The following is a 27,989-nucleotide window of genomic DNA, read 5'->3' as shown; positions in this document are numbered from 1 at the left end:
GAAGGTGGGTTTTATTTTCCCCATACTACCATGGAGTGAATCACACGCCCAGTACGCTTAATTCGTTTCCTGAGCTTCCCTTGCATTAAGAAGGGAAGTGCGCGATGTTAACCCAGTACTCTCCCTCTCTGTAAACTGTGGTCTTAGCCACTACATGTACTTCACTGCTGTTGAAAAGACATTTTTATATCTGATACTGATCACAAGATTCAGGGCTAAAAGCATAGTCATGATGACGTTATGGCAGGTTTGTGGACAAAGCCAATGCATATACCCGGTGTCTACAAGTCAAAAAATTACTAATACGAAATGTGTTCAGTGATTCCCTTCTACAATATGAATTCAGAGGAGAGAGTTTTTGCTGAGATGTCAAATGCAGTCAGTTTGAACAGCACTTGTACTTACTGCGTTTTTACACCCTACAACTCTAAGAAGGAAACCTGCAAAACAGTTTTATGCTCACCAGCTTGGGGTGCTTTTGATTAAATTTCAAGCGTTCAATCCATTAACCTTTTTTGTCCACGGGTAATTTGTACACAGTTTTGTTTTATTCAGCTAGGAAAATCTACATTTGTCAAAAAACGGACAGATGATTTTGGTGTCCAAAATTCACCGGACAAATACCATTGTTTATAATTTTCATTTGGCATTAATAAAAGAATAATCTCTATGTGCGTTTCGTGAATTGGGACGTCTTCTGACTCCAGGGTTTCATAGAATGACAAATGGATTGTTGGGGGAAATCTGAAGCATGTATTAAAAGTTTAATTCACTGAATATTCAGAACAATTGTGGGTGAGACAAAGAAATATATCTTCCTCAATAAACTTTTCTTTTGAAAAAGGAAAAACAAATTATTTGAATCATTTGAATAATATGCTTTATGTCGTTCAGTAATTACAAGGAAAAAGGAATTTGTTCTTTTTCTCTTAATCTCTAAGGCCTTGAGAGTACATGTTTCTTGTATATAATCTTTCCTAACATTTAAAGAGGCAGCTAAATAGAAGAATGATGAATTAAATGAGAGCCATGGTGACAAATCGAGCTTTTGATACCGTTATAATCCTCCTTTTTACAGTAACTAATTCAAATCTTTAGCAGCAACACATTCATTTCCATATATACTAAAATGAGAGAGGGAAAACGTGTTTTCTGGAAACACATAAAACAGCATAAGGCTAGTGTATTATGGGACTCAGCCTGCTTAATGCGTATTTAAGCAGCGAGAGCTGGTCACTCTCCGGAAGGAACTCAAAACGAATACAATGCTACACGACGTTATTGATAGCCCCAAGTAGCATGTCCAGCCACAGTAAAAGCATCCCAGTAAATTAAATCTTCCAAAACAATTTTCAAATTGCTGTAAACTTCTTTTTTGGATAGTATGCCTTTGGTGTGAAGGTTAAGGAAACTGATAAAATGTCTCTTTTTCCTTAAAATTACCTTAAAGTAGTATGCAGCCTGAAACTCTCTGGGCAATTCTGCAGCGAGAGGCAGCAGTCCTGAGTTCCCTTTATGCTCTGGCACCAGGCCCGAAATCATGGCATAGGAACACCTCACACAGCGAGTGCCATGGATACAAGAACTGCTCTTGCTGCCATCACGGATGACTGATGCACCCGATATTCCAAGCGCCCTGCTTTGTCCGAGGCATTTTCAGTGCATTATTTACTTTAATCCTCATAATCATTTTGTCAAGGAAGCTGGGTTTTATTCTCCCCATACTACCATGGAGGGAATCACACGCCCAGTAAGCTTAATTCGTTTCCTGAGCTGCCCTTGCATTAAGGAAGGGAAGTGCGCGATGTGAACCCAGTACTCTCCCTCTCTGTAAACTGTGGTCTTAGCCACTACATGTACTTCACTGCTGTTGAAAAGACATTTTTATATTTGATACTGATCACAATATTCAGGGCTGAAAGCATTGACAAGATGGCGTTAGGGCAGTTTGATGGAAAAAGCCACTGCATATACCCAGTGTCTACCTGTCAAAAAATTACCCATACGAAATCTTTTCAGTGATTCCCTTCTTCAATATGAATTCAGAGGAGTTTTCGCTGAGATATCAAGTGCAGTAATTCTGAACAGCAGTTGTACAAACTGCGTTTTTACACCCCTCAACTCTAAGAAGGAGACCTGCAAAACAGTTTTATGCTCACCAGCTCGGGGTGCTTTTGACTATATTTCAAGCGTTCAATCCATTATCCTTTTTCTGTCCACGCGTAATTTGTAGACAGTTTTGTTTTATTCAGCTAGGAAAATCTACATTTGTGAAAAAACGGACAGATTATTTTTGTGTCCGAAATTCACCGGACAAATATCATTGCTTATAGTTTTCCTTTTGCCATTAATAAGAGAATAATTTCTATGCGTGCTTCATGTATTGGGACGTCTTCTGACTCCAGGATTTCATAGAATAACAAATGGATTGTTGGTGGATATCTGAAGACTCTATAAAGAGTTTAATTCACTGAACATTCAGAACAATTGTGGGTGAGAAAAAGAAATATATCTTCCTCAATAAACTTTTCTTTTGAAAAAGGAAATGCAATTTATATCATTTGATTCCTATGCATTATGTCGTTCAGTAATTACAGAGAAAAATGAATTTGTTCTTTTTCTCGTAATCTCTAAGGCTTAGAGAGTACATGTTTCTTCAAAATAATCTTTCCTAAGATTTAAAAAAGCAGGTAAATACAAAAATGATGAATTAAAGGAGAGCCAGGGTGACAAATCGAGCTTATGATACCGTTATAATCCTCCTTTTTACAGTAACTAATTCAAATCTCTAGCAGCAACACATTCATTTCCATTTACACTAAAGTGAGAGAGGAAAAACGTGGTTTCTGGAAACACATAAAACAGCATAAGGCTAGTGTATTATGGGACTCAGCCTGCTCAATGCGTGCGTATTTAAGCAGCGAGAGCTGGTCACTCTCCGGAAGGAACTCAAAACGAATACAATGCTAGATGATAGCCCCAAGTAGTATGTGCAGCCACAGGAAAAGCATCCAAGTAAAAAAAATCTTCCAAAACAATTTTCAAATTGCTTTAAACTTCTTTTTTGGGACAGTATGATTTTGGTGTGAAGGTAAAGGAATCTGATAAAATGACTCTTTTTCCTTAAAATTATCTTAAAGTAGTATGCAGCCTGAAACTCCCTGGGCACGTCTGCAGCGAGAGGCAGCAGTCCCGAGTGCCCTTTATGCTGTGCCACCAGGCCCGAAATCATGGCTTAAGAACACCTCACACAACGGGTGCCGTGGATACCAGAACTGCTCTTGCTGCCATCACGGATGAATGAGGCACCCGACATTCCAAGAGCCATGCTTTGTCCGAGGCATTTTCAATGCATTATTTACTTGAATCCTCATAATCATTTTGTCAAGGAAGCTGGGTTTTACTCTCCCTATATTACCATGGAGGGTATCACACGCCCAGTAAGCTTAATTCGTTTCCTGAGCTGCCCTTGCTTTAAGGAACGGAACTGCGCGATGTGAACCCAGTACTCTCCCTCTCTGTAACCTGTGGTCTTAGCCACTACATGTACTTCACTGCTGTTGAAAAGACATTTTTATATTTGATACTGATCACAATATTCAGGACTGAAAGCATAGTCATGATGACGTTATGGCAGGTTTGTGGACAAAGCCAATGCATATACCCCGTGTCCACAAGTCAAAAAATTACCAATACGAAATCTGTTCAGTGATTCCCTTCTTCAATATGAATTCAGAGGAGAGAGTTTTTGCTGAGATGTCAAATGCAGTCAGTTTGAACAGCAGTTGTACTTACTGCGTTTTTACACCCTACAACTCTAAGAAGGAAACCTGCAAAACAGTTTTATGCTCACCAGCTTGGGGTGCTTTTGATTAAATTTCAAGCGTCCAATCCATTAACCTTTTTTGTCCACGCGTAATTTGTACACAGTTTTGTTTTATTCAGCTAGGAAAATCTACATTTTTCAAAAAACGGACAGATGATTTTGGTGTCCAAAATTCACCGGACGAATATCATTGTTTATAATTTTCATTTGGCATTAATAAAAGAATAATTTCTATGTGCGTTTCGTGAATTGGGACGTCTTCTGACTCCAGGGTTTCATAGAATGACAAATGGATTGTTGGGGGAAATCTGAAGCTTGTATTGAAAGTTTAATTCACTGAACATTCAGAACAATTGTGGGTGAGACAAAGAAATATATCTTCCTCAATAAACTTTTCTTTTGAAAAAGGAAAAACAAATTATTTGAATCATTTGAATAATATGCTTTATGTCGTTTAGTTATTACACGGAAAAAGGAATTTGTTCTTTTTCTCTTAATCTCTAAGGCTTAGAGAGTACATGTTTCTTGTATATAATCTTTCCTAACATTTAAAGAGGCAGCTATATAGAAGAATGATGAATTAAAGGAGAGCCATGGTGACAAATCGAGCTTTTGATACCGTTATAATCCTCCTTTTTACAGTAACTAATTCAAATCTTTAGCAGCAACACATTCTTTTCCATATATACTAAAATGAGAGAGGGAAAACGTGGTTTCTCGAAACACATAAAACAGCATAAGGCTAGTGTATTATGGGACTCAGCCTGCTTAATGCGTATTTAAGCAGCGAGAGCTGGTCACTCTCCGGAAGGAACTCAAAACGAATACAATGCTACACGACTTTATTGATAGCCCCAAGTAGCATGTCCAGCCACAGGAAAAGCATCCCAGTAAATTAAATCTTCCAAAACAATTTTCAAATTGCTGTAAACTTCTTTTTTGGATAGTATGCCTTTGGTGTGAAGGTTAAGGAAACTGATAAAATGTCTCTTTTTCCTTAAAATTACCTTAAAGTAGTATGCAGCCTGAAACTCTCTGGGCAATTCTGCAGCGAGAGGCAGCAGTCCTGAGTTCCCTTTATGCTCTGGCACCAGGCCCGAAATCATGGCATAGGAACACCTCACACAGCGAGTGCCATGGATACAAGAACTGCTCTTGCTGCCATCACGGATGACTGATGCACCCGATATTCCAAGCGCCCTGCTTTGTCCGAGGCATTTTCAGTGCATTATTTACTTTAATCCTCATAATCATTTTGTCAAGGAAGGTGGGTTTTATTCTCCCTATACTACCATGGAGGGAATCACACGCCCAGTAAGCTTAATTCGTTTCCTGAGCTGCCCTTGCATTAAGGAAGGGAAGTGCGCGATGTGAACCCAGTACTCTCCCTCTCTGTAAACTGTGGTCTTAGCCACTTCATATACTTCACTGCTGTTGAAAAGACATTTTTATATTTGATACTGATCACAATATTCAGGGCTGAAAGCATCGACAAGATGACGTTAGGGCAGTTTGATGGAAAAAGCCACTGCATATACCCAGTGTCTACCTGTCAAAAAATTACCCATACGAAATCTTTTCAGTGATTCCCTTCTTCAATATGAATTCAGAGGAGAGAGTTTTCGCTGAGATATCAAGTGCAGTACGTCTGAACAGCAGTTGTACAAACTGCGTTTTTACACCCCTCAACTCTAAGAAGGAGACCTGCAAAACAGTTTTATGCTCACCAGCTCGGGGTGCTTTTGACTATATTTCAAGCGTTCAATCCATTATCCTTTTTCTGTCCACGCGTAATTTGTAGACAGTTTTCTTTTATTCAGCTAGGAAAATCTACATTTGTGAAAAAACGGACAGATTATTTTTGTGTCCGAAATTCACCGGACAAATATCATTGCTTATAGTTTTCCTTTTGCCATTAATAAGAGAATAATTTCTATGCGTGCTTCATATATTGGGACGTCTTCTGACTCCAGGATTTCATAGAATAACTAATGGATTGTTGGGGGATATCTGAAGCTTCTATGAACAGTTTAATTCACTGAACATTCAGAACAATTGTGGGTGAGAAAAAGAAATATATCTTCCTCAATAAACTTTTCTTTTGAAAAAGGAAATGCAATTTATATCATTTGATTCCTATGCATTATGTCGTTCAGTAATTACAGAGAAAAATGAATTTGTTCTTTATCTCGTAATCTCTAAGGCTTAGAGAGTACATGTTTCTTCAAAATAATCTTTCCTAAGATTTAAAAAAGCAGGTAAATACAAAAATGATGAATTAAAGGAGAGCCAGGGTGACAAATCGAGCTTATGATACCGTTATAATCCTCCTTTTTACAGTAACTAATTCAAATCTCTAGCAGCAACACATTCATTTCCATTTACACTAAAGTGAGAGAGGAAAAACGTGGTTTCTGGAAACACATAAAACAGCATAAGGCTAGTGTATTATGGGACTCAGCCTGCTCAATGCGTGCGTATTTAAGCAGCGAGAGCTGGTCACTCTCCGGAAGGAACTCAAAACGAATACAATGCTAGATGATAGCCCCAAGTAGTATGTGCAGCCACAGGAAAAGCATCCAAGTAAAAAAAATCTTCCAAAACAATTTTCAAATTGCTTTAAACTTCTTTTTTGGGACAGTATGATTTTGGTGTGAAGGTAAAGGAATCTGATAAAATGACTCTTTTTCCTTAAAATTATCTTAAAGTAGTATGCAGCCTGAAAGTCCCTGGGCACGTCTGCAGCGAGAGGCAGCAGTCCCGAGTGCCCTTTATGCTGTGCCACCAGGCCCGAAATCATGGCATAGGAACACCTCACACAACGGGTGCCGTGGATACCAGAACTGCTCTTGCTGCCATCACGGATGAATGAGGCACCCGACATTCCAAGAGCCATGCTTTGTCCGAGGCATTTTCAATGCATTATTTACTTGAATCCTCATAATCATTTTGTCAAGGAAGGTGGGTTTTACTCTCCCTATATTACCATGGAGGGTATCACACGCCCAGTAAGCTTAATTCGTTTCCTGAGCTGCCCTTGCATTAAGGAACGGAACTGCGCGATGTGAACCCAGTACTCTCCCTCTCTGTAACCTGTGGTCTTAGCCACTACATGTACTTCACTGCTGTTGAAAAGACATTTTTATATTTGATACTGATCACAATATTCAGGACTGAAAGCATAGTCATGATGACGTTATGGCAGGTTTGTGGACAAAGCCAATGCATATACCCCGTGTCTACAAGTCAAAAAATTACCAATACGAAATCTGTTCAGTGATTCCCTTCTTCAATATGAATTCAGAGGAGAGAGTTTTTGCTGAGATGTCAAATGCAGTCAGTTTGAACAGCAGTTGTACTTACTGCGTTTTTACACCCTACAACTCTAAGAAGGAAACCTGCAAAACAGTTTTATGCTCACCAGCTTGGGGTGCTTTTGATTAAATTTCAAGCGTCCAATCCATTAACCTTTTTTGTCCACGCGTAATTTGTACACAGTTTTGTTTTATTCAGCTAGGAAAATCTACATTTTTCAAAAAAAGGACAGATGATTTTGGTGTCCAAAATTCACCGGACAAATATCATTGTTTATAATTTTCATTTGGCATTAATAAAAGAATAATTTCTATGTGCGTTTCGTGAATTGGGACGTCTTCTGACTCCAGGGTTTCATAGAATGACAAATGGATTGTTGGGGGAAATCTGAAGCTTGTATTAAAAGTTTAATTCACTGAACATTCAGAACAATTGTGGGTGAGACAAAGAAATATATCTTCCTCAATAAACTTTTCTTTTGAAAAAGGAAAAACAAATTATTTGAATCATTTGAATAATATGCTTTATGTCGTTCAGTAATTACACGGAAAAAGGAATTTGTTCTTTTTCTCTTAATCTCTAAGGCTTAGAGAGTACATGTTTCTTGTATATAATCTTTCCTAACATTTAAAGAGGCAGGTAAATAGAAGAATGATGAATTAAAGGAGAGCCATGGTGACAAATCGAGCTTTTGATACCGTTATAATCCTCCTTTTTACAGTAACTAATTCAAATCTTGAGCAGCAATACATTCTTTTCCATATATACTAAAATGAGAGAGGGAAAACGTGGTTTCTGGAAACACATAAAACAGCATAAGGCTAGTGTATTATGGGACTCAGCCTGCGTAATGCGTATTTAAGCAGCGAGAGCTGGTCACTCTCCGGAAGGAACTCAAAACGAATACAATGCTACACGACTTTATTGATAGCCCCAAGTAGCATGTCCAGCCACAGGAAAAGCATCCCAGTAAATTAAATCTTCCAAAACAATTTTCAAATTGCTGTAAACTTCTTTTTTGGATAGTATGCCTTTGGTGTGAAGGTTAAGGAAACTGATAAAATGTCTCTTTTTCCTTAAAATTACCTTAAAGTAGTATGCAGCCTGAAACTCTCTGGGCAATTCTGCAGCGAGAGGCAGCAGTCCTGAGTTCCCTTTATGCTCTGGCACCAGGCCCGAAATCATGGCATAGGAACACCTCACACAGCGAGTGCCATGGATACAAGAACTGCTCTTGCTGCCATCACGGATGACTGATGCACCCGATATTCCAAGCGCCCTGCTTTGTCCGAGGCATTTTCAGTGCATTATTTACTTTAATCCTCATAATCATTTTGTCAAGGAAGGTGGGTTTTATTCTCCCCATACTACCATGGAGGGAATCACACGCCCAGTAAGCTTAATTCGTTTCCTGAGCTGCCCTTGCATTAAGGAAGGGAAGTGCGCGATGTGAACCCAGTACTCTCCCTCTCTGTAAACTGTGGTCTTAGCCACTACATGTACTTCACTGCTGTTGAAAAGACATTTTTATATTTGATACTGATCACAATATTCAGGGCTGAAAGCATTGACAAGATGACGTTAGGGCAGTTTGATGGAAAAAGCCACTGCATATACCCAGTGTCTACCTGTCAAAAAATTACCCATACGAAATCTTTTCAGTGATTCCCTTCTTCAATATGAATTCAGAGGAGAGAGTTTTCGCTGAGATATCAAGTGCAGTAAGTCTGAACAGCAGTTGTACAAACTGCGTTTTTACACCCCTCAACTCTAAGAAGGAGACCTGCAAAACAGTTTTATGCTCACCAGCTCGGGGTGCTTTTGACTATATTTCAAGCGTTCAATCCATTATCCTTTTTCTGTCCACGCGTAATTTGTAGACAGTTTTGTTTTATTCAGCTAGGAAAATCTACATTTGTGAAAAAACGGACAGATTATTTTTGTGTCCGAAATTCACCGGACAAATATCATTGCTTATAGTTTTCCTTTTGCCATTAATAAGAGAATAATTTCTATGCGTGCTTCATGTATTGGGACGTCTTCTGACTCCAGGATTTCATAGAATAACAAATGGATTGTTGGGGGATATCTGAAGCTTCTATGAACAGTTTAATTCACTGAACATTCAGAACAATTGTGGGTGAGAAAAAGAAATATATCTTCCTCAATAAACTTTTCTTTTGAAAAAGGAAATGCAATTTATATCATTTGATTCCTATGCATTATGTCGTTCAGTAATTACAGAGAAAAATGAATTTGTTCTTTTTCTCGTAATCTCTAAGGCTTAGAGAGAACATGTTTCTTCAAAATAATCTTTCCTAAGATTTAAAAAAGCAGGTAAATACAAAAATGATGAATTAAAGGAGAGCCAGGGTGACAAATCGAGCTTATGATACCGTTATAATCCTCCTTTTTACAGTAACTAATTCAAATCTCTAGCAGCAACACATTCATTTCCATTTACACTAAAGTGAGAGAGGAAAAACGTGGTTTCTGGAAACACATAAAACAGCATAAGGCTAGTGTATTATGGGACTCAGCCTGCTCAATGCGTGCGTATTTAAGCAGCGAGAGCTGGTCACTCTCCGGAAGGAGCTCAAAACGAATACAATGCTAGATGATAGCCCCAAGTAGTATGTGCAGCCACAGGAAAAGCATCCAAGTAAAAAAAATCTTCCAAAACAATTTTCAAATTGCTTTAAACTTCTTTTTTGGGACAGTATGATTTTGGTGTGAAGGTAAAGGAATCTTATAAAATGACTCTTTTTCCTTACAATTATCTTAAAGTAGTATGCAGCCTGAAACTCCCTGGGCACGTCTGCAGCGAGAGGCAGCAGTCCCGAGTGCCCTTTATGCTGTGCCACCAGGCCCGAAATCATGGCATAGGAACACCTCACACAACGGGTGCCGTGGATACCAGAACTGCTCTTGCTGCCATCACGGATGAATGAGGCACCCGACATTCCAAGAGCCATGCTTTGTCCGAGGCATTTTCAATGCATTATTTACTTGAATCCTCATAATCATTTTGTCAAGGAAGCTGGGTTTTACTCTCCCTATATTACCATGGAGGGTATCACACGCCCAGTAAGCTTAATTCGTTTCCTGAGCTGCCCTTGCATTAAGGAACGGAACTGCGCGATGTGAACCCAGTACTCTCCCTCTCTGTAACCTGTGGTCTTAGCCACTACATGTACTTCACTGCTGTTGAAAAGACATTTTTATATTTGATACTGATCACAATATTCAGGACTGAAAGCATAGTCATGATGACGTTATGGCAGGTTTGTGGACAAAGCCAATGCATATACCCGGTGTCTACAAGTCAAAAAATTACTAATACGAAATCTGTTAAGTGATTCCCTTCTTCAATATGAATTCAGAGGAGAGAGTTTTTGCTGAGATGTCAAATGCAGGCAGTTTGAACAGCAGTTGTACTTACTGCGTTTTTACACCCTACAACTCTAAGAAGGAAACCTGCAAAACAGTTCTATGCTCACCAGCTTGGGGTGCTTTTGATTAAATTTCAAGCGTTCAATCCATTAACCTTTTTTGTCCACGCGTAATTTGTACACAGTTTTGTTTTATTCAGCTAGGAAAATCTACATTTGTCAAAAAACGGACAGATGATTTTGGTGTCCAAAATTCACCGGACAAATATCATTGTTTATAATTTTCATTTGGCATTAATAAAAGAATAATTTCTATGTGCGTTTCGTGAATTGGGAAGTCTTCTGACTCCAGGGTTTCATAGAATGACAAATGGATTGTTGGGGGAAATCTGAAGCTTGTATTAAAAGTTTAATTCACTGAACATTCAGAACAATTGTGGGTGAGACAAAGAAATATATCTTCCTCAACAAACTTTTCTTTTGAAAAAGGAAAAACAAATTATATCATTTGAATAATATGCTTTATGTCGTTCAGTAATTACACGGAAAAAGGAATTTGTTCTTTTTCTCTTAATCTCTAAGGCTTAGAGAGTACATGTTTCTTGTATATAATCTTTCCTAACATTTAAAGAAGCAGCTAAATAGAAGAATGATGAATTAAAGGAGAGCCATGGTGACAAATCGAGCTTTTGATACCGTTATAATCCTCCTTTTTACAGTAACTCATTCAAATCTTTAGCAGCAACACATTCATTTCCATATATACTAAAATGAGAGAGGGAAAACGTGGTTTCTGGAAACACATAAAACAGCATAAGGCTAGTGTATTATGGGACTCAGCCTGCTTAATGCGCATTTAAGCAGCGAGAGCTGGTCACTCTCCGGAAGGACCTCAAAACGAATACAATGCTACACGACTTTATTGATAGCCCCAAGTAGTATGTCCAGCCACAGGAAAAGCATCCCAGTAAATTAAATCTTCCAAAACAATTTTCAAATTGCTGTAAACTTCTTTTTGTGGATAGTATGCCTTTGGTGTGAAGGTTAAGGAAACTGATAAAACGTCTCTTTTTCCTTAAAATTACCTTAAAGTAGTATGCAGCCTGAAACTCTCTGGGCAATTCTGCAGCGAGAGGCAGCAGTCCTGAGTTCCCTTTATGCTCTGGCACCAGGCCCGAAATCATGGCATAGGAACACCTCACACAGCGAGTGCCATGGATACAAGAACTGCTCTTGCTGCCATCACGGATGACTGATGCACCCGATATTCCAAGCGCCCTGCTTTGTCCGAGGCATTTTCAGTGCATTATTTACTTTAATCCTCATAATCATTTTGTCAAGGAAGGTGGGTTTTATTCTCCCTATACAACCATGGAGGGAATCACACGCCCAGTAAGGTTAATTCGTTTCCTGAGCTGCCCTTGCATTAAGGAAGGGAAGTGCGCGATGTGAACCCAGTACTCTCCCTCTCTGTAAACTGTGGTCTTAGCCACTACATGTACTTCACTGCTGTTGAAAAGACATTTTTATATTTGATACTGATCACAATATTCAGGGCTGAAAGCATTGACAAGATGACGTTAGGGCGGTTTGATGGAAAAAGCCACTGGATATACCCAGTGTCTACCTGTCAAAAAATTACCCATACGAAATCTTTTCAGTGATTCCCTTCTTCAATATGAATTCAGAGGAGAGAGTTTTCGCTGAGATATCAAGTGCAGTAAGTCTGAACAGCAGTTGTACAAACTGCGTTTTTACACCCCTCAACTCTAAGAAGGAGACCTGCAAAACAGTTTTATGCTCACCAGCTCGGGGTGCTTTTGACTATATTTCAAGCGTTCAATCCATTATCCTTTTTCTGTCCACGCGTAGTTTGTAGACAGTTTTGTTTTATTCAGCTAGGAAAATCTACATTTGTGAAAAAACGGACAGATTATTTTTGTGTCCGAAATTCACCGGACAAATATCATTGCTTATAGTTTTCCTTTTGCCATTAATAAGAGAATAATTTCTATGCGTGCTTCATGTATTGGGACGTCTTCTGACTCCAGGATTTCATAGAATAACAAATGGATTGTTGGGGGATATCTGAAGCTTCTATGAACAGTTTAATTCACTGAACATTCAGAACAATTGTGGGTGAGAAAAAGAAATATATCTTCCTCAATAAACTTTTCTGTTGAAAAAGGAAATGCAATTTATATCATTTGATTCCTATGCATTATGTCGTTCAGTAATTACAGAGAAAAATGAATTTGTTCTTTTTCTCGTAATCTCTAAGGCTTAGAGAGTACATGTTTCTTCAAAATAATCTTTCCTAAGATTTAAAAAAGCAGGTAAATACAAAAATGATGAATTAAAGGAGAGCCAGGGTGACAAATCGAGCTTATGATACCGTTATAATCCTCCTTTTTACAGTAACTAATTCAAATCTTTAGCAGCAACACATTCATTTCCGTTTACACTAAAGTGAGAGAGGAAAAACGTGGTTTCTGGAAACACATAAAACAGCATAAGGCTAGTGTATTATGGGACTCAGCCTGCTCTATGCGTGCGTATTTAAGCAGCGAGAGCTGGTCACTCTCCGGAAGGAACTCAAAACGAATACAATGCTAGATGATAGCCCCAAGTAGTGTGTGCAGCCACAGGAAAAGCATCCAAGTAAAAAAAATCTCCCAAAACAATTTTCAAATTGCTTTAAACTTCTTTTTTGGGACAGTGTGATTTTGGTGTGAAGGTAAAGGAATCTGATAAAATGAGTCTTTTTCCTTAAAATTATCTTAAAGTAGTATGCAGCCTGAAACTCCCTGGGCACGTCTGCAGCGAGAGGCAGCAGTCCCGAGTGCCCTTTATGCTGTGCCACTAGGCCCGAAATCATGGCATAGGAACACCTCACACAACGGGTGCCGTGGATACCAGAACTGCTCTTGCTGCCATCACGGATGAATGAGGCACCCGACATTCCAAGAGCCATGCTTTGTCCGAGGCATTTTCAATGCATTATTTACTTGAATCCTCATAATCATTTTGTCAAGGAAGGTGGGTTTTACTCTCCCTATATTACCATGGAGGGTATCACACGCCCAGTAAGCTTAATTCGTTTCCTGAGCTGCCCTTGCATTAAGGAACGGAACTGCGCGATGTGAACCCAGTACTCTCCCTCTCTGTAACCTGTGGTCTTAGCCACTACATGTACTTCACTGCTGTTGAAAAGACATTTTTATATTTGATACTGATCACAATATTCAGGACTGAAAGCATAGTCATGATGACGTTTTGGCAGGTTTGTGGACAAAGCCAATGCATATACCCGGTGTCTACAAGTCAAAAAATTACTAATACGAAATCTGTTCAGTGATTCCCTTCTTCAATATGAATTCAGAGGAGAGAGTTTTTGCTGAGATGTCAAATGCAGGCAGTTTGAACAGCAGTTGTACTTACTGCGTTTTTACACCCTACAACTCTAAGAAGGAAACCTGCAAAACAGTTTTATGCTCACCAGCTTGGGGTGCTTTTGATTAAATTTCAAGCGTTCAATCCATTAACCTTTTTTGTCCACGCGTAATTTGTACACAGTTTTGTTTTATTCAGCTAGGAAAATCTACATTTGTCAAAAAACGGACAGATGATTTTGGTGTCCAAAATTCACCGGACAAATATCATTGTTTATAATTTTCATTTGGCATTAATAAAAGAATAATTTCTATGTGCGTTTCGTGAATTGGGACGTCTTCTGACTCCAGGGTTTCATAGAATGACAAATGGATTGTTGGGGGAAATCTGAAGCTTGTATTAAAAGTTTAATTCACTGAACATTCAGAACAATTGTGGGTGAGACAAAGAAATATATCTTCCTCAATAAACTTTTCTTTTGAAAAAGGAAAAACAAATTATATCATTTGAATAATATGCTTTATGTCGTTCAGTAATTACACGGAAAAAGGAATTTGTTCATTTTCTCTTAATCTCTAAGGCTTAGAGAGTACATGTTTCTTGTATATAATCTTTCCTAACATTTAAAGAAGCAGTTAAATAGAAGAATGATGAATGAAAGGAGAGCCATGGTGACAAATCGAGCTTTTGATACCGTTATAATCCTCCTTTTTACAGAAACTCATTCAAATCTTTAGCAGCAACACATTCATTTCCATATATACTAAAATGAGAGAGGGAAAACGTGGTTTCTGGAAACACATAAAACAGCATAAGGCTAGTGTATTATGGGACTCAGCCTGCTTAATGCGCATTTAAGCAGCGAGAGCTGGTCACTCTCCGGAAGGACCTCAAAACGAATACAATGCTACACGACTTTATTGATAGCCCCAAGTAGTATGTCCAGCCACAGGAAAAGCATCCCAGTAAATTAAATCTTCCAAAACAATTTTCAAATTGCTGTAAACTTCTTTTTTGGATAGTATGCCTTTGGTGTGAAGGTTAAGGAAACTGATAAAACGTCTCTTTTTCCTTAAAATTACCTTAAAGTAGTATGCAGCCTGAAACTCTCTGGGCAATTCTGCAGCGAGAGGCAGCAGTCCTGAGTTCCCTTTTTGCTCTGGCACCAGGCCCGAAATCATGGCATAGGAACACCTCACACAGCGAGTGCCATAGATACAAGAACTGCTCTTGCTGCCATCACGGATGACTGATGCACCCGATATTCCAAGCGCCCTGCTTTGTCCGAGGCATTTTCAGTGCATTATTTACTTTAATCCTCATAATCATTTTGTCAAGGAAGGTGGGTTTTATTCTCCCTATACTACCATGGAGGGAATCACACGCCCAGTAAGCTTAATTCGTTTCCTGAGCTTCCCTTGCATTAAGGACGGGAAGTGCGCGATGTGAACCCAGTACTCTCCCTCTCTGTAAACTGTGGTCTTAGCCACTACATGTACTTCACTGCTGTTGAAAAGACATTTTTATATTTGATACTGATCACAATATTCAGGGCTGAAAGCATTGACAAGATGACGTTAAGGCAGTTTGATGGAAAAAGCCACTGCATATACCCAGTGTCTACCTGTCAAAAATTACCCATACGAAATCTTTTCAGTGATTCCCTTCTTCAATATGAATTCAGAGGAGAGAGTTTTCGCTGAGATATCAAGTGCAGTAAGTCTGAACAGCAGTTGTACAAACTGCGTTTTTACACCCCTCAACTCTAAGAAGGAGACCTGCAAAACAGTTTTATGCTCACCAGCTCGGGGTGCTTTTGACTATATTTCAAGCGTTCAATCCATTATCCTTTTTTTGTCCACCCGTAATTTGTAGACACCTTTTGTTTTATTCAGCTAGGAAAATCTACATTTGTGAAAAAACGGACAGATTATTTTTGTGTCCGAAATTCACCGGACAAATATCATTGCTTATAGTTTTCCTTTTGCCATTAATAAGAGAATAATTTCTATGCGTGCTTCATGTATTGGGACGTCTTCTGACTCCAGGATTTCATAGAATAACAAATGGATTGTTGGGGGATATCTGAAGCTTCTATGAACAGTTTAATTCACTGAACATTCAGAACAATTGTGGGTGAGAAAAAGAAATATATCTTCCTCAATAAACTTTTCTTTTGAAAAAGGAAATGCAATTTATATCATTTGATTCCTTTGCATTATGTCGTTCAGTAATTGCAGAGAAAAATGAATTTGTTCTTTTTCTCGCAATCTCTAAGGCTTAGAGAGTACATGTTTCTTCAAAATAATCTTTCCTAAGATTTAAAAAAGCAGGTAAATACAAAAATGATGAATTAAAGGGGAGCCAGGGTGACAAATCGAGCTTATGATACCGTTATAATCCTCCTTTTTACAGTAACTAATTCAAATCTTTAGCAGCAACACATTCATTTCCATTTACACTAAAGTGAGAGAGGAAAAACGTGGTTTCTGGAAACACATAAAACAGCATAAGGCTAGTGTAGTATGGGACTCAGCCTGCTCAATGCGTGCGTATTTAAGCAGCGAGAGCTGGTCACTCTCCGGAAGGAACTCAAAACGAATACAATGCTAGATGATAGCCCCAAGTAGTATGTGCAGCCACAGGAAAAGCATCCAAGTAAAAAAAATCTTCCAAAACAATTTTCAAATTGCTTTAAACTTCTTTTTTGGGACAGTATGATTTTGGTGTGAAGGTAAAGGAATCTGATAAAATGAGTCTTTTTCCTTAAAATTATCTTAAAGTAGTATGCAGCCTGAAACTCCCTGGGCACGTCTGCAGCGAGAGGCAGCAGTCCCGAGTGCCCTTTATGCTGTGCCACCAGGCCCGAAATCATGGCATAGGAACACCTCACACAACGGGTGCCGTGGATACCAGAACTGCTCTTGCTGCCATCACGGATGAATGAGGCACCCGACATTCCAAGAGCCATGCTTTGTCCGAGGCATTTTCAATGCATTATTTACTTGAATCCTCATAATCATTTTGTCAAGGAAGCTGGGTTTTACTCTCCCTATATTACCATGGAGGGTATCACACGCCCAGTAAGCTTAATTCGTTTCCTGAGCTGCCCTTGCATTAAGGAACGGAACTGCGCGATGTGAACCCAGTACTCTCCCTCTCTGTAACCTGTGGTCTTAGCCACTACATGTACTTCACTGCTGTTGAAAAGACATTTTTATATTTGATACTGATCACAATATTCAGGACTGAAAGCATAGTCATGATGACGTTATGGCAGGTTTGTGGACAAAGCCAATGCATATACCCGGTGTCTACAAGTCAAAAAATTACTAATACGAAATCTGTTCAGTGATTCCCTTCTTCAATATGAATTCAGAGGAGAGAGTTTTTGCTGAGATGTCAAATGCAGGCAGTTTGAACAGCAGTTGTACTTACTGCGTTTTTACACCCTACAACTCTAAGAAGGAAACCTGCAAAACAGTTTTATGCTCACCAGCTTGGGGTGCTTTTGATTAAATTTCAAGCGTTCAATCCATTAACCTTTTTTGTCCACGCGTAATTTGTACACAGTTTTGTTTTATTCAGCTAGGAAAATCTACATTTGTCAAAAAACGGACAGATGATTTTGGTGTCCAAAATTCACCGGACAAATATCATTGTTTATAATTTTCATTTGGCATTAATAAAAGAATAATTTCTATGTGCGTTTCGTGAATTGGGACGTCTTCTGACTCCAGGGTTTCATAGAATGACAAATGGATTGTTTGGGGAAATCTGAAGCTTGTATTAAAAGTTTAATTCACTGAACATTCAGAACAATTGTGGGTGAGACAAAGAAATATATCTTCCTCAATAAACTTTTCTTTTGAAAAAGGAAAAACAAATTAAATCATTTGAATAATATGCTTTATGTCGTTCAGTAATTACACGGAAAAAGGAATTTGTTCTTTTTCTCTTAATCTCTAAGGCTTAGAGAGTACATGTTTCTTGTATATAATCTTTCCTAACATTTAAAGAAGCAGTTAAATAGAAGAATGATGAATGAAAGGAGAGCCATGGTGACAAATCGAGCTTTTGATACCGTTATAATCCTCCTTTTTACAGTAACTCATTCAAATCTTTAGCAGCAACACATTCATTTCCATATATACTAAAATGAGAGAGGGAAAACGTGGTTTCTGGAAACACATAAAACAGCATAAGGCTAGTGTATTATGGGACTCAGCCTGCTTAATGCGCATTTAAGCAGCGAGAGCTGGTCACTCTCCGGAAGGACCTCAAAACGAATACAATGCTACACGACTTTATTGATAGCCCCAAGAAGTATGTCCAGCCACAGGAAAAGCATCCCAGTAAATTAAATCTTCCAAAACAATTTTCAAATTGCTGTAAACGTCTTTTTTGGATAGTATGCCTTTGGTGTGAAGGTTAAGGAAACTGATAAAACGTCTCTTTTTCCTTAAAATTACCTTAAAGTAGTATGCAGCCTGAAACTCTCTGGGCAATTCTGCAGCGAGAGGCAGCAGTCCTGAGTTCCCTTTATGCTCTGGCACCAGGCCCGAAATCATGGCATAGGAACACCTCACACAGCGAGTGCCATGGATACAAGAACTGCTCTTGCTGCCATCACGGATGACTGATGCACCCGATATTCCAAGCGCCCTGCTTTGTCCGAGGCATTTTCAGTGCATTATTTACTTTAATCCTCATAATCATTTTGTCAAGGAAGGTGGGTTTTATTCTCCCTATACTACCATGGAGGGAATCACACGCCCAGTAAGCTTAATTCGTTTCCTGAGCATCCCTTGCATTAAGGACGGGAAGTGCGCGATGTGAACCCAGTACTCTCCCTCTCTGTAAACTGTGGTCTTAGCCACTACATGTACTTCACTGCTGTTGAAAAGACATTTTTATATTTGATACTGATCACAATATTCAGGGCTGAAAGCATTGACAAGATGACGTTAGGGCAGTTTGATGGAAAAAGCCACTGCATATACCCAGTGTCTACCTGTCAAAAAATTACCCATACGAAATCTTTTCAGTGATTCCCTTCTTCAATATGAATTCAGAGGAGAGAGTTTTCGCTGAGATATCAAGTGCAGTAAGTCTGAACAGCAGTTGTACAAACTGCGTTTTTACACCCCTCAACTCTAAGAAGGAGACCTGCAAAACAGTTTTATGCTCACCAGCTCGGGGTGCTTTTGACTATATTTCAAGCGTTCAATCCATTATCCTTTTTTTGTCCACGCGTAATTTGTAGACACCTTTTGTTTTATTCAGCTAGGAAAATCTACATTTGTGAAAAAACGGACAGATTATTTTTGTGTCCGAAATTCACCGGACAAATATCATTGCTTATAGTTTTCCTTTTGCCATTAATAAGAGAATAATTTCTATGCGTGCTTCATGTATTGGGACGTCTTCTGACTCCAGGATTTCATAGAATAACAAATGGATTGTTGGGGGATATCTGAAGCTTCTATGAACAGTTTAATTCACTGAACATTCAGAACAATTGTGGGTGAGAAAAAGAAATATATCTTCCTCAATAAACTTTTCTTTTGAAAAAGGAAATGCAATTTATATCATTTGATTCCTTTGCATTATATCGTTCAGTAATTGCAGAGAAAAATGAATTTGTTCTTTTTCTCGTAATCTCTAAGGCTTAGAGAGTACATGTTTCTTCAAAATAATCTTTCCTAAGATTTAAAAAAGCAGGTAAATACAAAAATGATGAATTAAAGGGGAGCCAGGGTGACAAATCGAGCTTATGATACCGTTATAATCCTCCTTTTTACAGTAAATAATTCAAATCTTTAGCAGCAACACATTCATTTCCATTTACACTAAAGTGAGAGAGGAAAAACGTGGTTTCTGGAAACACATAAAACAGCATAAGGCTAGTGTAGTATGGGACTCAGCCTGCTCAATGCGTGCGTATTTAAGCAGCGAGAGCTGGTCACTCTCCGGAAGGAACTCAAAACGAATACAATGCTAGATGATAGCCCCAAGTAGTATGTGCAGCCACAAGAAAAGCATCCAAGTAAAAAAAATCTTCCAAAACAATTTTCAAATTGCTTTAAACTTCTTTTTTGGGACAGTATGATTTTGGTGTGAAGGTAAAGGAATCTGATAAAATGACTCTTTTTCCTTAAAATTATCTTAAAGTAGTATGCAGCCTGAAACTCCCTGGGCACGTCTGCAGCGAGAGGCAGCAGTCCCGAGTGCCCTTTATGCTGTGCCACCAGGCCCGAAATCATGGCATAGGAACACCTCACACAACGGGTGCCGTGGATACCAGAACTGCTCTTGCTGCCATCACGGATGAATGAGGCACCCGACATTCCAAGAGCCATGCTTTGTCCGAGGCATTTTCAATGCATTATTTACTTGAATCCTCATAATCATTTTGTCAAGGAAGCTGGGTTTTACTCTCCCTATATTACCATGGAGGGTATCACACGCCCAGTAAGCTTAATTCGTTTCCTGAGCTGCCCTTGCATTAAGGAACGGAACTGCGCGATGTGAACCCAGTACTCTCCCTCTCTGTAACCTGTGGTCTTAGCCACTACATGTACTTCACTGCTGTTGAAAAGACATTTTTATATTTGATACTGATCACAATATTCAGGACTGAAAGCATAGTCATGATGACGTTATGGCAGGTTTGTGGACAAAGCCAATGCATATACCCGGTGTCTACAAGTCAAAAAATTACTAATACGAAATCTGTTCAGTGATTCCCTTCTTCAATATGAATTCAGAGGAGAGAGTTTTTGCTGAGATGTCAAATGCAGGCAGTTTGAACAGCAGTTGTACTTACTGCGTTTTTACACCCTACAACTCTAAGAAGGAAACCTGCAAAACAGTTTTATGCTCACCAGCTTGGGGTGCTTTTGATTAAATTTCAAGCGTTCAATCCAGTAACCTTTTTTGTCCACGCGTAATTTGTACACAGTTTTGTTTTATTCAGCTAGGAAAATCTACATTTGTCAAAAAACGGACAGATGATTTTGGTGTCCAAAATTCACCGGACAAATATCATTGTTTATAATTTTCATTTGGCATTAATAAAAGAATAATTTCTATGTGCGTTTCGTGAATTGGGACGTCTTCTGACTCCAGGGTTTCATAGAATGACAAATGGATTGTTGGGGGAAATCTGAAGCTTGTATTAAAAGTTTAATTCACTGAACATTCAGAACAATTGTGGGTGAGACAAAGAAATATATCTTCCTCAATAAACTTTTCTTTTGAAAAAGGAAAAACAAATTATATCATTTGAATAATATGCTTTATGTCGTTCAGTAATTACACGGAAAAAGGAATTTGTTCATTTTCTCTTAATCTCTAAGGCTTAGAGAGTACATGTTTCTTGTATATAATCTTTCCTAACATTTAAAGAAGCAGTTAAATAGAAGAATGATGAATGAAAGGAGAGCCATGGTGACAAATCGAGCTTTTGATACCGTTATAATCCTCCTTTTTACAGAAACTAATTCAAATCTTTAGCAGCAACACATTCATTTCCATATATACTAAAATGAGAGAGGGAAAACGAGGTTTCTGGAAACACATAAAACAGCATAAGGCTAGTGTATTATGGGACTCAGCCTGCTTAATGCGCATTTAAGCAGCGAGAGCTGGTCACTCTCCGGAAGGACCTCAAAACGAATACAATGCTACACGACTTTATTGATAGCCCCAAGTAGTATGTCCAGCCACAGGAAAAGCATCCCAGTAAATTAAATCTTCCAAAACAATTTTCAAATTGCTGTAAACTTCTTTTTGTGGATAGTATGCCTTTGGTGTGAAGGTTAAGGAAACTGATAAAACGTCTCTTTTTCCTTAAAATTACCTTAAAGTAGTATGCAGCCAGAAACTCTCTGGGCAATTCTGCAGCGAGAGGCAGCAGTCCTGAGTTCCCTTTATGCTCTGGCACCAGGCCCGAAATCATGGCATAGGAACACCTCACACAGCGAGTGCCATGGATACAAGAACTGCTCTTGCTGCCATCACGGATGACTGATGCACCCGATATTCCAAGCGCCCTGCTTTGTCCGAGGCATTTTCAGTGCATTATTTACTTTAATCCTCATAATCATTTTGTCAAGGAAGGTGGGTTTTATTCTCCCTATACAACCATGGAGGGAATCACACGCCCAGTAAGCTTAATTCGTTTCCTGAGCTGCCCTTGCATTAAGGAAGGGAAGTGCGCGATGTGATCCCAGTACTCTCCCTCTCTGTAAACTGTGGTCTTAGCCACTACATGTACTTCACTGCTGTTGAAAAGACATTTTTATATTTGATACTGATCACAATATTCAGGGCTGAAAGCATTGACAAGATGACGTTAGGGCGGTTTGATGGAAAAAGCCACTGGATATACCCAGTGTCTACCTGTCAAAAAATTACCCATACGAAATCTTTTCAGTGATTCCCTTCTTCAATATGAATTCAGAGGAGAGAGTTTTCGCTGAGATATCAAGTGCAGTAAGTCTGAACAGCAGTTGTACAAACTGCGTTTTTACACCCCTCAACTCTAAGAAGGAGACCTGCAAAACAGTTTTATGCTCACCAGCTCGGGGTGCTTTTGACTATATTTCAAGCGTTCAATCCATTATCCTTTTTCTGTCCACGCGTAGTTTGTAGACAGTTTTGTTTTATTCAGCTAGGAAAATCTACATTTGTGAAAAAACGGACAGATTATTTTTGTGTCCGAAATTCACCGGACAAATATCATTGCTTATAGTTTTCCTTTTGCCATTAATAAGAGAATAATTTCTATGCGTGCTTCATGTATTGGGGCGTCTTCTGACTCCAGGATTTCATAGAATAACAAATGGATTGTTGGGGGATATCTGAAGCTTCTATGAACAGTTTAATTCACTGAACATTCAGAACAATTGTGGGTGAGAAAAAGAAATATATCTTCCTCAATAAACTTTTCTGTTGAAGAAGGAAATGCAATTTATATCATTTGATTCCTATGCATTATGTCGTTCAGTAATTACAGAGAAAAATGAATTTGTTCTTTTTCTCGTAATCTCTAAGGCTTAGAGAGTACATGTTTCTTCAAAATAATCTTTCCTAAGATTTAAAAAAGCAGGTAAATACAAAAATGATGAATTAAAGGAGAGCCAGGGTGACAAATCGAGCTTATGATACCGTTATAATCCTCCTTTTTACAGTAACTAATTCAAATCTTTAGCAGCAACACATTCATTTCCGTTTACACTAAAGTGAGAGAGGAAAAACGTGGTTTCTGGAAACACATAAAACAGCATAAGGCTAGTGTAGTATGGGACTCAGCCTGCTCTATGCGTGCGTATTTAAGCAGCGAGAGCTGGTCACTCTCCGGAAGGAACTCAAAACGAATACAATGCTAGATGATAGCCCCAAGTAGTATGTGCAGCCACAGGAAAATCATCCAAGTAAAAAAAACCTTCCAAAACAATTTTCAAATTGCTTTAAACTTCTTTTTTGGGACAGTGTGATTTTGGTGTGAAGGTAAAGGAATCTGATAAAATGAGTCTTTTTCCTTAAAATTATCTTAAAGTAGTATGCAGCCTGAAACTCCCTGGGCACGTCTGCAGCGAGAGGCAGCAGTCCCGAGTGCCCTTTATGCTGTGCCACCAGGCCCGAAATCATGGCATAGGAACACCTCACACAACGGGTGCCGTGGATACCAGAACTGCTCTTGCTGCCATCACGGATGAATGAGGCACCCGACATTCCAAGAGCCATGCTTTGTCCGAGCTATTTTCAATGCATTATTTACTTGAATCCTCATAATCATTTTGTCAAGGAAGCTGGGTTTTACTCTCCCTATATTACCATGGAGGGTATCACACGCCCAGTAAGCTTAATTCGTTTCCTGAGCTGCCCTTGCATTAAGGAACGGAACTGCGCGATGTGAACCCAGTACTCTCCCTCTCTGTAACCTGTGGTCTTAGCCACTACATGTACTTCACTGCTGTTGAAAAGACATTTTTATATTTGATACTGATCACAATATTCAGGACTGAAAGCATAGTCATGATGACGTTATGGCAGGTTTGTGGACAAAGCCAATGCATATACCCGGTGTCTACAAGTCAAAAAATTACTAATACGAAATCTGTTCAGTGATTCCCTTCTTCAATATGAATTCAGAGGAGAGAGTTTTTGCTGAGATGTCAAATGCAGGCAGTTTGAACAGCAGTTGTACTTACTGCGTTTTTACACCCTACAACTCTAAGAAGGAAACCTGCAAAACAGTTTTATGCTCACCAGCTTGGGGTGCTTTTGATTAAATTTCAAGCGTTCAATCCAGTAACCTTTTTTGTCCACGCGTAATTTGTACACAGTTTTGTTTTATTCAGCTAGGAAAATCTACATTTGTCAAAAAACGGACAGATGATTTTGGTGTCCAAAATTCACCGGACAAATATCATTGTTTATAATTTTCATTTGGCATTAATAAAAGAATAATTTCTATGTGCGTTTCGTGAAATGGGACGTCTTCTGACTCCAGGGTTTCATAGAATGACAAATGGATTGTTGGGGGAAATCTGAAGCTTGTATTAAAAGTTTAATTCACTGAACATTCAGAACAATTGTGGGTGAGACAAAGAAATATATCTTCCTCAATAAACTTTTCTTTTGAAAAAGGAAAAACAAATTATATCATTTGAATAATATGCTTTATGTCGTTCAGTAATTACACGGAAAAAGGAATTTGTTCATTTTCTCTTAATCTCTAAGGCTTAGAGAGTACATGTTTCTTGTATATAATCTTTCCTAACATTTTAAGAAGCAGTTAAATAGAAGAATGATGAATGAAGGGAGAGCCATGGTGACAAATCGAGCTTTTGATACCGTTATAATCCTCCTTTTTACAGTAACTCATTCAAATCTTTAGCAGGAACACATTCATTTCCATATATACTAAAATGAGAGCGGGAAAACGTGGTTTCTGGAAACACATAAAACAGCATAAGGCTAGTGTATTATGGGACTCAGCCTGCTTAATGCGTATTTAAGTAGCGAGAGCTGGTCACTCTCCGGAAGGAACTCAAAACGAATACAATGCTACACGAATTTATTGATAGCCCCAAGTTGTATGTCCAGCCACAGGAAAAGCATCCCAGTAATTTAAATCTTCCAAAACAATTTTCAAATTGCTGTAAACTTCTTTTTTGGATAGTATGCCTTTGGTGTGAAGGTTAAGGAAACTGATAAAACGTCTCTTTTTCCTTAAAATTACCTTAAAGTAGTATGCAGCCTGAAACTCTCTGGGCAATTCTGCAGCGAGAGGCAGCAGTCCTGAGTTCCCTTTATGCTCTGGCACCAGGCCCGAAATCATGGCATAGGAACACCTCACACAGCGAGTGCCATGGATACAAGAACTGCTCTTGCTGCCATCACGGATGACTGATGCACCCGATATTCCAAGCGCCCTGCTTTGTCCGAGGCATTTTCAGTGCATTATTTACTTTAATCCTCATAATCATTTTGTCAAGGAAGGTGTGTTTTATTCTCCCTATACTACCATGGAGGGAATCACACGCCCAGTAAGCTTAATTCGTTTCCTGAGCTGCTCTTGCATTAAGGAAGGGAAGTGCGCGATGTGAACCCAGTACTCTCCCTCTCTGTAAACTGTGGTCTTAGCCACTACATGTACTTCACTGCTGTTGAAAAGACATTTTTTTATTTGATACTGACCACAATATTCAGGGCTGAAAGCATTGACAAGATGACGTTAGGGCAGTTTGATGGAAAAAGCCACTGCATATACCCAGTGTCTACCTGTCAAAAAATTACCCATACGAAATCTTTTCAGTGATTCCCTTCTTCAATATGAATTCAGAGGAGAGAGTTTTCGCTGAGATATCAAGTGCAGTAAGTCTGAACAGCAGTTGTACAAACTGCGTTTTTACACCCCTCAACTCTAAGAAGGAGACCTGCAAAACAGTTTTATGCTCACCAGCTCGGGGTGCTTTAGACTATATTTCAAGCGTTCAATCCATTATCCTTTTTCTGTCCACGCATAATTTGTAGACAGTTTTGTTTTATTCAGCTAGGAAAATCTACATTTGTGAAAAAACGGACAGATTATTTTTGTGTCCGAAATTCACCGGACAAATATCATTGCTTATAGTTTTCCTTTTGCCATTAATAAGAGAATAATTTCTATGCGTGCTTCATGTATTGGGACGTCTTCTGACTCCAGGATTTCATAGAATAACAAATGGATTGTTGGGGGATATCTGAAGCTTCTATGAACAGTTTAATTCACTGAACATTCAGAACAATTGTGGGTGAGAAAAAGAAATATATCTTCCTCAATAAACTTTTCTTTTGAAAAAGGAAATGCAATTTATATCATTTGATTCCTTTGCATTATATCGTTCAGTAATTGCAGAGAAAAATGAATTTGTTCTTTTTCTCGTAATCTCTAAGGCTTAGAGAGTACATGTTTCTTCAAAATAATCTTTCCTAAGATTTAAAAAAGCAGGTAAATACAAAAATGATGAATTAAAGGGGAGCCAGGGTGACAAATCGAGCTTATGATACCGTTATAATCCTCCTTTTTACAGTAAATAATTCAAATCTTTAGCAGCAACACATTCATTTCCATTTACACTAAAGTGAGAGAGGAAAAACGTGGTTTCTGGAAACACATAAAACAGCATAAGGCTAGTGTAGTATGGGACTCAGCCTGCTCAATGCGTGCGTATTTAAGCAGCGAGAGCTGGTCACTCTCCGGAAGGAACTCAAAACGAATACAATGCTAGATGATAGCCCCAAGTAGTATGTGCAGCCACAAGAAAAGCATCCAAGTAAAAAAAATCTTCCAAAACAATTTTCAAATTGCTTTAAACTTCTTTTTTGGGACAGTATGATTTTGGTGTGAAGGTAAAGGAATCTGATAAAATGACTCTTTTTCCTTAAAATTATCTTAAAGTAGTATGCAGCCTGAAACTCCCTGGGCACGTCTGCAGCGAGAGGCAGCAGTCCCGAGTGCCCTTTATGCTGTGCCACCAGGCCCGAAATCATGGCATAGGAACACCTCACACAACGGGTGCCGTGGATACCAGAACTGCTCTTTCTGCCATCACGGATGAATGAGGCACCCGACATTCCAAGAGCCATGCTTTGTCCGAGGCATTTTCAATGCATTATTTACTTGAATCCTCATAATCATTTTGTCAAGGAAGCTGGGTTTTACTCTCCCTATATTACCATGGAGGGTATCACACGCCCAGTAAGCTTAATTCGTTTCCTGAGCTGCCCTTGCATTAAGGAACGGAACTGCGCGATGTGAACCCAGTACTCTCCCTCTCTGTAACCTGTGGTCTTAGCCACTACATGTACTTCACTGCTGTTGAAAAGACATTTTTATATTTGATACTGATCACAATATTCAGGACTGAAAGCATAGTCATGATGACGTTATGGCAGGTTTGTGGACAAAGCCAATGCATATACCCGGTGTCTACAAGTCAAAAAATTACTAATACGAAATCTGTTCAGTGATTCCCTTCTTCAATATGAATTCAGAGGAGAGAGTTTTTGCTGAGATGTCAAATGCAGGCAGTTTGAACAGCAGTTGTACTTACTGCGTTTTTACACCCTACAACTCTAAGAAGGAAACCTGCAAAACAGTTTTATGCTCACCAGCTTGGGGTGCTTTTGATTAAATTTCAAGCGTTCAATCCAGTAACCTTTTTTGTCCACGCGTAATTTGTACACAGTTTTGTTTTATTCAGCTAGGAAAATCTACATTTGTCAAAAAACGGACAGATGATTTTGGTGTCCAAAATTCACCGGACAAATATCATTGTTTATAATTTTCATTTGGCATTAATAAAAGAATAATTTCTATGTGCGTTTCGTGAATTGGGACGTCTTCTGACTCCAGGGTTTCATAGAATGACAAATGGATTGTTGGGGGAAATCTGAAGCTTGTATTAAAAGTTTAATTCACTGAACATTCAGAACAATTGTGGGTGAGACAAAGAAATATATCTTCCTCAATAAACTTTTCTTTTGAAAAAGGAAAAACAAATTAT

Source organism: Manis javanica, chromosome 1, assembly GCF_040802235.1.
Source record: "Manis javanica isolate MJ-LG chromosome 1, MJ_LKY, whole genome shotgun sequence".
Lineage (NCBI taxonomy): Eukaryota > Metazoa > Chordata > Mammalia > Pholidota > Manidae > Manis > Manis javanica.
The sequence above is the reverse complement of the archived record's forward strand: the minus strand, read 5'-3'. Positions refer to the sequence as shown.